A 13436-nucleotide genomic window follows, 5' to 3' on the forward strand; every position below is an offset into this window, starting at 1 on the left:
TATGTCTCTGTGTGTTTGTGTATATGTGAAGTCTGGCAGAAAACATAACTTAATCCAGATGGTTCAAATGACAAGATTTTTAAAAAATAAAGGTTCTACTGATGAAAGCACTAACAGGATTAAGAGAGCAAAGGAGGGATGGCTAATTTCTCAGAAACTAGCTACAGTGGGTAAGCATTACTATCCATCCCTAGGAATAAAAGGACAAAAGGCAAAAATAGTTACCAGAATCCAGTGTGTGCTGGAATTTTGCAGTGGAAAGTTCCTAGGAAAAGCATGAATTATGAAGAGACACAGCCTGCTAAAAGCACAGCAGCAAGAGGAAAGGAGTGGGAAAGAAATCAGACCTCTTTTCTTCTACCCTTGAATCTCATACTGGAGTCTAACTGGATGCCATCAACAAGAGAGTCCTCAAAGGGAAGCCTGAGGAGCACCCTCCTGGGGTACAGAATAGGACTAACCAGGGCAGAGCACGGAGGGTTTGGAGGGGGAGGAAGGTTGGCAAACGGAGAAAAACCAACCTGTGTATGAATGTGTGTGTGTGTGTGTGTGTTCATTCAAATATACTTATATAACACATGCATATGAGGTATATTAATGGTTGGTACATTTACATTAGTTTACATATATTATACATTTGTACATATATATATATAAGCATATATATATATATATATATATATATATATATATATATGAGGACTCTTGTTGATGGCATCCAGTGTGTTTTCTATTTGATAGTGAGATAGTGAAATGAAGAAAGCTGTGAGGAGTTTTCATTAAGCATAAGAAAGATTTTGCTTTTTATATTTAATGTACCTGTGATGAAAAGCAGCTAGCTTGTAGGCTTTTTTTTTGTTTTTTTGTTTTTGTTTTCTTAGGAGAACTCTGACAGAAATAGGAAGTGGGGGGAAATAACTACGATTTACATATGATTTCTGAAGATGAGCAATCTAAGTTTTTTGAACAAATTTACTTTTATTTTACTTTGTAATAAAATAAATAAAGTACTAGATTCCAATATGAGATCCAAATTTCTCTGAAATTAGCCTGAATAAAGTGATTGTCATGATTATCTACCTCAATTCCACTTAATTAAGATTACTAAAGCAATATATTGAGTCTAACTGCAAAATTGTAAGGGAAAAACTTTAATTGCTTGACAAGTTAACTTAGGTATTGAATAAAATCAAATACTATGGAATAAAATAAAATACTATTCTGTTTATTCCAATGTGCTACATGAACAAATGTCATTTTTACTGGAACAGATCCAGTTCAAAGGACTTTATTAGATGAGCTATTCAGAAAATTGAGAAGTTATTTTATTTAGGATTTTAAAAGTTTTAATTACATCATCTACTGATATTGTTCAGTGAAGTTTTGAAGTAGTACCTCACATTCTAAAATATATGGGGTATTAACATTGTGTCAGTATGGTAGTCCTGTTCTGTTCTGGCCCCAAACAGTAGGTAACATCTGTCTTTGCAGTGTTGTTTCCTTTTGAAAAGGCATTTTACATCGTTTCAGTAAGACTTATGGAGGGATAATTTTTACACAGATAAATTTAAATTAATCCCTTTTAACATATAGTTCTAATAAGTTTAGACAAATTACATGTAATCGCCACAATAATCAAATTATGGAATAATTCCATCACCCCTCATAATTTTCTGTGCCCCTTTGTAATCGTAGTCAACCCAGCTACATAACCCTTAGAAACTAATGGAAATATCATATAAAAGGAACTTTATGGTTTATACCATTTTAAGTTTGATTTCACTTATTTAGCAAAGTACATTGGAGATTTATCTATGTTGTTACGCAGATCAGTTGTTTATTCCTTTTTTCCTTAGTCATATTCCATTGTATGCAGGTGCCACAGTTTTTAACCAGTATTGATTAGTTCAGATATATGGAAGGAACAACTTCCATATTTATTCCCCAGTTGGATTTTTGACAACTATGAATAAAACCACTATAAACATTTATTTAGAGTTTTTGTGTGAACATTAATTCTTCATTTCTCAAGTATTTACTTAGGAATGAGATTGGTGGTTTGACCAATAAGTGTATGTTTACCAGACACTGCCAAACTGTTTTCCAAAGTGGCTGCACCATTTTTATTTCCTACCAACAATACATGAGAATTCTAGTGATACCACATTTTTACAAGGTCTTGGTTTTGTCTATTTAAAATGAATAAATAAATTGGGTAATTACTTTTAGCCCTTCTCATAGGTATCATATAATGGCATCTCATTGTGTCTTAAATTTGCATTTTCCTAGTGACTAAAGATGTTGAGATCATTTTGTGTGCTTCTTTGTGATTCATATATCTTCTTTGTGTGCCCTTTACTTTTAACAGCCACAGAAAGATAGAAACCAGTGGATTGAAACTATAATCACGTACTCATGGAGGAAGTCAAGTGTGTCTCTCTTTAACCCTACAATATTGAGTTTATTAGTACATGAAATTGATAAAAATATTTTTATTGCCTATTTAAATGATATAATGCTAATTCTTCTTCCTGACCACAATTTCTATCATTAAAGGTGTTTACCATGTTGCATAAAATTATTGTTTTCATGTCTAATTGATTCTTGTTCCCATTTCTCACAGCTATTTCCAAACTTTGCCATTTTTTATTCAAGTTTTCAAACTGTTTCCTGTTGCTTCACTACTAGTAGAAGACCTTGCTTCCTTCTATTTCTAAGAATTTGGAGGAGAAACTCCTGCATACTACACCAGCACTTCTTTTCACCTGTCCTAACCCCATCTCTCTGTTATCACAGCTCTTTTCACTTTACCCAGGCCTTTGATCTTTTTTTTTTCTCTGATAACTTCAACTACCTTGTCTCATTTCTTCTCACCTCCCCTCGGCCTTTGATGTATCACTTTTTTTCTACTTTAAAAAATATTTTCCTCATCCCCTTACAGTTTTCTTCCTCAGCCACTCCATCCTTATCTTAAACAATAATGACCAAAGCTATTATTTGACTAATCTTTCTCTTTAGTCACGTAGTAGCTCATGGCTTTCCTTTCTTGTGAAATACCTTATAATTGTAATTCATCTTGTTTTGTCAATTTTTCTCATCAACTACTTATTTGAAAACCACCAAAAAAGGCCTCTATCTGGACCACTTCAACTGTTTGAGACAACTTCTTGTTATTAGTATCAATGACTTCTTAACCCGCAGCCTGTTGGAAATGCTACTTTTTGAAAATTCTCATTACTCTTCTATCAAAATTATCTACTCTTCTATAATGCTACTCTACAATTCTACTATTATCTACGTACTACTCTTTTATGGAAATTATCTCCTTCCTTTCCTTTTTGCTTCTTCCAGAATACAATCTCTGTTGGTTCTTGTTTCAGTTATTTATTCCTGGATAAGACACCACCTACAAATACAGTGTCTTAAAAAATAATGTTTGTTTGTTTGTTTTAATTTCTCATGATTCTGTGGGTTGACTGGATGATTCTTCTGCTGATTTAGCCTAGGTTCACTCATGTGTCTGCCATCAGTTGACAGGTCAAGGGGCGGGCTCAGTGGAGACAGCTTAAATGGCTAGTCTTTTAGGCCCAGGCTTCTCAACAGTGTCATGATTTCAGAGTAGTGTTATAAGATGGCAAAGATAGAAACTTTAAGGCCTCTTTAGGTATAGATTTTATAACTTGTACAGCGTCACTTCTGCTATAAACTATTGGTCAAAGTAAGTAACAAGGCTAACTCAGAGTCAAGCTGAGAAAGATACTCTACCTATGGACAGGAGAAACATTTCAAAGGGGTATATATATTCGCATGGGAGAAGTGTAGATATTAAGCAATCTACTGCAATTCTTAATTTTTGACTCTCAGTTATCTCCTCTGATTTTCCTTTTCTATCCTTCTTTAAATATTTTGTGTTCCTGTTCTCTTACCAGTCTCATAAGCTCTTGGCCAGTTTTAAAGTTATCTCTAAGGATCAACACCTGAATTTTCTGTGGGCAACCCAAATTAAAATAGTGCAAGAAGGGATTAATAATCCACATTCTTGACTCTATACCTTCACTTTTTCTGATTTCTTGTATTGATCCCTTGTCCATGACTTTATCATCTATGCAGTTATGCAAACTAGATTATTCTTTGTATCTTTCCTTACCTCTCATATTCATTTACTCATAAAGTCCTGTGACAATAATCTTGAACATCTGCCCTTTTCTTATTTTATAATTCCAGTGTTGTTATTCAAGTTCCCATTATTCTCTTTGCTATCTTCACAATGCTTTTGAGTTTTGAACATTTATTTTTTGGCACAAATAAAATGAGTTTATTTTGAAAAATAGGAGAAACAAAAATGAAAAATACAAAAGAGATTAAAAATCACCCATGAGCATCACTCAGATGTACACACTATTTTTAAGCTTTTCATGTATACCCTTTTAGATTTTAATATGCATATGTAATCTACAAATACATTTACATATTTTCAAAACATTTAAAGCATGTTTCTTGAATGTGTTAATGCTATAGGTATTGGCTTTATCTATTTTCTTCAAATTATAATATATAATTAGCTTCTCTTGATGCTTAATATTAGAAATTCTTTTAAGACTTGTAAAATTGAACAAGAAACAAAATTCAGTGAGATATTGAGAAGATGTAAACATCAGCAGGTTAAAAATTAGGGGTGGATACAGCAGAATGCATGCCCAAAGAAAGCAGGATGTCTAACGTTAATATCAGAGAAAAATAAATTCAAGCCCGATAATTAATGAGATAAGATAGTTTTTCAGTATTGTTTTTGTTTTCAATGCATTTACTTAATTTTGTTTCTTGTCTTGCCCAGATACCTTTTCAACTCACCCCTTTCTATTATAATCCCTTTCTTGTTATTGGCATACCTGCCACTTATGATGTTTTCTTTAACTTCTGGGACTTTCTGAGCTAGCCTCTCTCTGAGTTTTCCTCTGAATTCCTTGGTTATCCTGCTTTCGCAAGGCATTATTTCTCTTTTTTGCATATCATTTCTTACTTTTATATACTTAGCAGGGCTTTATCTTGTTTTTATCTGTTTGAATAAAATCATGTCTTCACGCATACAGGGAAGATTCATCCTTTTGCCCTTATTTCAAATTAGCCAAACCTAATAAATCTACAGACCTGCATGGACTCAGGACTGCTGCTGTTTTTTTCTCCTTTTGGACAAACAGGGGGTTGATACGATTTCCTTTGAATCTGGAAACTTAGTGCAACTGGTGTCCCTAATTCCAGTCGCTCCCTTCTCCAACCTCTTCCTCATAGCTTCAGTGAACACTTATGCTTCAGTTACTTTGCTTATGCTGTTTTCTTTACCTGGAAAATTGCCTCTGGAAAATGCCCTTTTGTACCCAGCAGGCCTGCTTTTCTACTGTGCAACCAACCTTAGATCCCAGTCACTGATCAAATAAACTACTCACTCATCTCTGCACTCTCAGCACTTAGTTCATAATGCTAATGTAACGTTTATTTTATTGTCTTTATTATTGTACAGACATCTGTGCTTGTGAGCTTCTTAAAGGTAGAGACCATGTATTAATATATGACATCCACGTTGTAGGTTTTCTAAAAATACTTAGCAAATTTAGTAAGGATGATGATTACACTAAAGGTAAATGTTCACATAGATCAATACATATCAACTGGTTTAGTGATTAAATGTAGACCATCTGGTTGTGGAGAATTGGTTAGTTGCTTATTTAGTTTGCTTTTCATACCTGGGGTAGGAACATTGCCTTCAATTGACCGGCAAGTTTCATATGTGCCAATTAAAGGTTTATGTACCCATTTTGAAGTTAAGACTGAAATGCCACTCCTAATTTAGTCCTTTTCAGGAGGTACTTATCTTCCCCCCTTTTATTCATTTGTTTCAAAGTGAAAGCTTTTATTTTTAAATCAATAACTTTTATTCATGTAATGTGATTCTAGAAAGTCTTTCCAAAAGTTTGAGAACTGTGTGGTGTCATTGTGATGGCAATACATCAGCAGTATGTGAGAAACTTGATATCAGAAAGGTTTGTTGAAAGGGGTTGACTGTGTCTTGATAGAACATTAAGTGAATGTAGAGATGTGGCTCAAAATAACTGCTAATTACAATTTCCTTTAAATTGTGAACATTTGTTTGTTTTCTTTGGCTTTTGCCAAGATGGAAAAGGAAAGAAAAATCAATAAGTGTAAATGTTGGAAAAGTCTATGAGAATATGATGAATAATGAAATACAAATAAAGATATTGCAAAAGTTGTTCTTGACAAACTTAAAATGGCAAAAGCAAGATAATGAGAAGTAAAGATTCTTGTTGCCTATTTAACTCACTTATTTCTCTGCTGAACACCTGGAGTGGAATTGCCTGTTATTAGAATAGTGATGGAATTTTAAATGCATTTTGATTTTAGTGTTATCTTTGTTTTTAGAGTTGTCTTTTAAAATTTGATTTTCAAAAGAATATTTTGTTCTAAATGTCTTTGTAGGTGTTAATGTGAAAGTATGGCATTTGTGTCCCCAGAAATAATGTCAGACTCAATCTAGTTAGAGGGAAAAGTTGTTCCTGTGTTTGACAGTTATATTCATCTTGAATCTTGTGTATATGTGAATTCATAAACTCCTTGGTTCTAACACATAGCAAGACAGCATTTTTATTAATGCAGCATCTGCTAGCCCCTTTGCAGTCTTCACAGTGATATCATCATTTCCATTTATGAGTTTTTGCTATTTGGCACCTTTTAAAAACTGTAGTGTATCAGTTTTGTAGAAAAATTTGAAATACCAGTTTCTGGCATCGAATAACTTTTTTCTTTTAAAATTGACTTTTAGATAAATTAAAAGTGGTTAAAATGTAGATAGAACAGCAAATACCTGACTTTTTAAAAACAGTAGTTAGAGGGAGCATATAGTCATTCCTTCATTCCTGCCACATTAATTGAATGCCCATTATGTGACAGCTTCTTGATAGATTCTGGAGCTATACTGATGACTAAGACATAGTTTCTTCCCTCAAGGTGCTCCCAGTCTCCCAGGGGAACCTGACAGCTAAACAGATCATTATAATCCAAGGTGACAGATGACATAAACATGAACAGAACTTTGAAAGCACTAGGGCGGGATCAGCATGTCATGCCTGGGGGAAGCAGGAGATACTATAATATGGTAATTCAAAATGAAATGAGCAACACTATAATTTTAAGCAGAAATGTGATTTTATTACTGTAAATTAGCCTTTCTTTTTCTTAAATTTTAGTTTTGAATGAGTTGCTATCATTTAGAAGACTGGCTTTTTCCTCTTTTATCAACAATGTGTGCTTTTCCACCACCTCCATTCTCCTTTATAATCCTAGTACCCCATCACCCCACAAAATGTCTTTATTGTCTAAACCCCTGTGGACATATTGCATCTGAGGTTTACCTTCTGTAGCTTTTGGTGCTCCTGAATGGGGTGGCCATTTGCATTTCCTTCACTCCTCTTGGAGGACTGGGCCACATTCAGTTTAAGGATCACTACTAGTAAGCAAAGAGAACAAAGGCGCCTACTGAGAATGCCCTTTTCTAAGTGACATTTTCCTTTATGTCTGGCCTAAGTTGTCCACTCCTTAACTGGCCAGAGAATATAATTACATGTTTCTGCTATATTCCTGTCAGTATTTGTTTCATGAGATCTTTGTGCATATCAGGGCAGCCTGTGTAGGGGAGCATACAATATCTTATTAATTTTGGACCACTTTTGTCCATCCCAATTCTAAGGACTGTTAATAAGCTTGAAGATGACAAAGCCAGGTGACAGTCTGGTGGAGGAATAGTTTCTAAGTAACTCAATATTGTCTTGATTACAAATTCCCTGTGCAAAAAAAAAAAAATCCTGTGCCTCAGCCACTCTGATTGTTGTGAATGATTAACAAAATGAGCAAGAGCTAAAAGGCAGGGTGAAGTTGTAAGCAATGTGTGTAGAAGACTGGTTTCACGTTAACCAAAGATGACTTTTATTCATACGCTTGTATACTTTTTTGGTGTATCTGATTATATCAGACTAACTCTTTCCAATCACTGATAAAGTAGTAAACACAAATAAAAATCAAATGATTTAATTGTAGGTCACTTCTCAAACTAAAAGCAAAACTTTGAAATATATATCTGTGTACTTAGTCAATGTTTAGAACCTAACTATTCCTTATTTTAAAATATATACATTTTCCATAATGTTACTCTAGATTTTTCCCGTGTGCTATAGACTGAATTATGTTCCTTCTAAATACATATGTTGGACCACATGATTATATTTGGAGGTAGGACTTTCAGTAGGTAACTAAGGCTAAAAAAGGTCATAAGGGTGACCTCCTAATCTGATAGGATTGGTGACCTTATAAAAAGAGAGATGTTTGTCTTTCTACGTGTATGCATACCTAGGAAAGGCTATATGAAGGACACAGTGGAAAGGTGGCAGTTTGCAACTCAATAAGAGAGCCCTCAGCAGATTCTGTTATTTAAACCACCCAATCTATGGTATTTTGATTTGGCAGCCTAAGCTTACTAATACCGCATATAATAAACATAGATTTATTATTTCTGTTGCATAATTATTTAAGGAATGTTTGTATTACATACTTTTTACTGAAATGAGAGTTATTTTATATTGCCTTTTGAGGTCTGAGCTTGAGAAGATTGCAGGGCCAATAAGGGTCAATCAAAAATATTTCTAGATTTGCTCAAATTTATCAAAAAGATATGTTACATATTTTGCAAATCAAAACTTGTCAGAAAAGACAAGATAGTTATAAAATTTAAGGTGTCTTGTTTTCATAAATTCCAAATGTAAGGCATATTTTGCTAAGAATTGTTATGTTTTTGAAGCCAGTGTTGAATATGTTCTCTGTCATGATTGCTGCAGAAATACACAAATGACATAGTAAGATTTTCATGCCTTATAAATAAGTCTTGTATATTCACATTTATTGTTATTAATGTTTTAACCCTTTGTCTTGATATTATATAATTCACAGGAAAGGATAAAACTTATTTGCATATGATAAATTTTAATTATTTTTAGCTTCAGTTCAAATACAAATAAAATTCATATAGCTTTTATTTGATTGAGCAATTTTGGAGGATATGTATCATTGGCCTTAGTTTTCTTATATTTACTTTATTTATTTGTTTTAGATAAAATATGTCTTATCAGAGACCAAATAGAACAACTTAGTTTAGAAAGTTGAATACTTAAATGACCATTACCCAGGAAATCTACCACCTGCCTATTTTTCCTCAAATATGAGAGTGAAGACATTGTTAAGGGTCTTTGCCTTTTTCTTTTCCTGACAACCTCCATCTCATGGTAGCATACATCATGTTTGGGACCTTTATAGCCACTATAGCAAACTCTGTTTTCATTTTTTTCTATAGATACCCTTTTAAAAAATTCTACTTCCTAACATGTTACTTTATAATATTAGTGAAAGAAGGCATCATTTATATATAGTCAGTCATTGTCTCCTCTCTGTTGTAGTTAGAATGCCTAATCAAATGCTTTAATATTTTATAATTATCTGTGAAGTTTTGGTTAAATAGGAGACAGATGAGGACAAACATGAGACTGAGACAAGCTATTACAGGCTGAAATAATTTGAAAAGTTATATACACAAATTTTCACAAAATCACTTATATTGACTAGAAACCATCAGTGATAGTCATTAAAGTGAATAGTTTTGCTTTATCCTGCTCATTTAGAAACAGATTTGCCTTCTGATAATTGATCATGTAAAGATTGAGACTGATAACCAATCAATGATTCAATATAACTTTAGTAGGGAGTTAATAATAACTGATATCTTACCATTGGGATTCCAAACGTAGAGAACTTTGGATAACCAGGGTTTAAACCCTTTTAAAAAATATAATTTGTCTTTTCACAATTTACAGTATAGTTTGGTGGTGAAGAACACAGATTTTGGTATCAAAAACTTGTACCACAATAGTAGATATGTAGAATGGTTAAATTACTTTATCAATGTGAGCTTCTGTTTTGTTTTGTTTTTATCTGCAAGTTATAATTATCATTGCATGGTAGGTTTGTGAAGATTTGCGTGGAATTATATATATATATTATGAATTGTATGAATGTAAATAATACAGTATTTGATGTGTAGTAACCATTTAAATGTTGTAGATGTAATAATTATTTCCCACAACATTGTTAGGGATTCAGCATGTTCTCTAAACGAAATATGAATGCTTAAAAGTACCTAAGTAGTAGAGTTGCATTTCCCCCATTGTTTTCTGGGTGTTTTCCCCTAGCCCTTTGACAAATAAAAGAAGAAAATATGAAACAGAATAGGAAACTTTGAGTGCTGGGATAGTGCTACTGTTGAACCATGTGCCTTTAGCAACTTGCTTATCTAATACAAAAGGTTCAATAGTCAAAGCAGTTCCTTGAGAATCATAAATATTATCTAACACCATAATGTTCTAATAATCCAAAAGATACCAGCAGAAACTAGACACAAATGTATTAATTCTTTCTAGAGGGGCTTTGATTCATCATATACCACTTCAAAAAAATGTTGTTTTCTACACATTTGGGAGGTTTTGGTTTTGGGTTAACAGGCTCCATTTAATATATGCCATTATGATTTTGGAACTCTTTTTTTTTTCTCCCTCCATTAGTTTCATTAAAAGACGAATTTTAGGCAGTCTCCTAGGGTCCCCTCCCTCTGTGGGAGCATTTCTGTCCTCTCGATAAATCCTACTTTCTCAAAAAACAAAAAACAAACAAACAAAACAAAAGAAGGAAAGAAAGAAAAAAGAAAAATTCTTATGTGACTAACTCATATTCTCTAACTCGCCATACCCTCATAAGTTCTCAGATTACAGGTTTATTTATAATAAGCAGTCTAAAAGATCAGATATATCCTGCTAAAAACATGTTATAGATAAATCCTTCCTGGTAACTTTCTCCCAAGAAAGTACTAAAATATTTGTATTGTCCAAGTGTCATCTCCAGATCTGTTGCATCAATATCATCAGGGAACTTATTGAAAATGCAGGTTCTTTGGTCTGATGCCAGACCTACTGAATCAGAAATTCTGGGGGTGAGACAATCAATCTTGTTTTGCAAAGCTCTCTAGATGATTCTGTTGCAGACTTACATTTGAAATCCACTCTATTAATATCTTTTCAAGGAGGTCTGATGTAGGTCATTCATTCCTTCTGGCATTCATCCCTGTAACCATAGGGAAGAAATGAGTCACCAGCCTGCTGATAACCCTTCACTTTCCAAACTTAACCTATTTTCTATGTAGAAATGCATATGAATTGATCGATCTATCCATCCATCCACACATATATAAAAATCTATGTCTACTTAGTTTTAAGGCTAATTTAAAAAATACTGTTGACAACAATATAAACACATTATCATCAAGATCATCTTGGCGAAAAAAATAAGTACTAACAATGCTATATTTTCTTAACATATTTTGCAATTTTTCTTTTAGAATTCACTTCAAGTTAACTTTTAAACTAAAATAAAATGGGTCTTATTACTTTACAGTCAATTGTTACCAATTTTGATCACTTACCACATCTACCAGATTAGCTAATAATGACTGACTTTCTGAAAATTAAATTTATGTGCACTGATAATGTGCAGACAATGGAAATATTCATTTATTAAGTTCTGATTTGCTAGTCATATTTTGAATATTAGACTATATTAGAAAAGAATAGTTTTTTTTCCCCTAAAAGTAAGTTTTCTTATTGACTAGTTTTTTCTTACCTACTAGCTTTAGTTTATGATGGAGGCTTCTCGGTTTTTGTCTTACTACATAAAATTAAGGTTTCAGGATAAATAATATATATTCCATTTTATTACTATAAAGTGGTTTTTTGCTAAACTGTAAGTCTTCTACAAATAAGATTATTGAAATACATTAGCTTTCTTAGATTTGGTAGGTACTTGTGAAACAGTACCTTGTGAAATATGTACATTTTTTCCTAAAATTTATTGTTTTCATGTCACATCACTGTAAGAAGTGTAACCTAACAAATGTTTCTTAAAAACTTACTATGTATTAGGCATTGCAAGACAGGCAAAGCCTGTTGTAAGTATACAGCTTACCTTTTGGAGGAAGGAGACAGAGAAAACCAAACAAATAATTTATAATATAATTATAGGTTGATCATGCTAAAAATGAAAGAAGCAGCATGACAATGTCCTTAGACCCAAAAGGAGAGGCTCCTGCTCTGGCTCCACTTTGGCACTCTGCCATTTACATTCACCCAACAGTTAAGGAGTTTCAGCACCTGGAGTATGGTGCTCACACACAGTTCATGCATTTCAATTCAGGGTCTGTAGGACTTCACATTCCCTGCTTCAGCAGCCTGGGCCTGCTTCCATGGCTTGCCTAAGCCTGTGACCTAGTTCCATCATCTGAAGGGTAGACTACATGAAGTGTGGCCAACAGGTTTGAGGGACATATGGATATGCAGCATGAATGTGCAGGAAAGAGTGTCAAGAGATACCATATGCTAAGCTCCTTGAGCAGCACGAAGGAACCCAGAATGGAAGAGAGAGGGCTGACTTGGAGTGTGGTGCTTGGGCAGACTTTCCTAGTGCTGCCATATTGTAGTGCAGAATTCTTGGGAAGTGGACTTTCTAGGTTATTGAGGAGATATTTGTCTAAGTAATGGAATAAAACATGTTATATTTAACAATTTGTTAACTTGATGATAAGTTTTTCATATTTAGACATGTGGCATTAAGTCCCACAAATGCTAATGATATATATAGAAATATATTTTACTTGTCAAGGTCTCTTTAGATAGGCTGCTCAGATAAGAGTTTCTCTGAGGAGATGCAATTGAAGTCAAACACCTGAAAGGTAAAAGTGGTACCTATGTAAAGAACTTGCAGAGCTAAGTAAGTTCCACATTGAGGGTATTCCATATATTCCAAGTGAGTAACTATGTAGTACAAATGTATAAAGTTCAGAATCAACAGTAACCAAATGCTTAATCTGCATAAAGAATGAAAAGAAGCCCTCAAGGGAATGAAATAAAAGACAGGGACCTCCAAAAACCCTGGAATTTATTTATTACAAAATGTATATTTATTCTTACATGTTTAAACTTCAGTCACCTTCAAAGTACTCTCCACTTGATGTAATACCCATCTCAAGACAATTTTCCACTGCTGAAGACAGTTTTTGAACCCGTCAATTTTGATACCTTTTAGTGCATCTGCAGTTTTTTGTTTCACCTCTTCTATATCAGCAAAACTTTTCTCTTTGAGGACTTTTTAATCTAGAAAACAAAAAAAGTCATTTAGGGTAAGATTGGGTGAATAGGAAGGAAGAACACAGGGGCCATTGCTATTTTTGGTCAAAACTGCTGAAAACTCAGCTCAGTTTGGGCAGTTGCACTTATAAA

General features: G+C 33.5%; 1 protein-coding gene across 3 annotated transcripts in view; it reads left to right on the forward strand.

Moving 5' to 3' along the window:
- FER (FER tyrosine kinase) overlaps positions 1-13436 on the forward strand; it is a 414242-nt gene that overhangs the window by 222714 nt on the left and 178092 nt on the right. The window lies entirely within an intron of this gene.

This window comes from Carlito syrichta, unplaced genomic scaffold (genome assembly GCF_000164805.1).
Source record: "Carlito syrichta isolate Samal-C Ts95f unplaced genomic scaffold, Tarsius_syrichta-2.0.1 Scaffold302457, whole genome shotgun sequence".
NCBI lineage: Eukaryota > Metazoa > Chordata > Mammalia > Primates > Tarsiidae > Carlito > Carlito syrichta.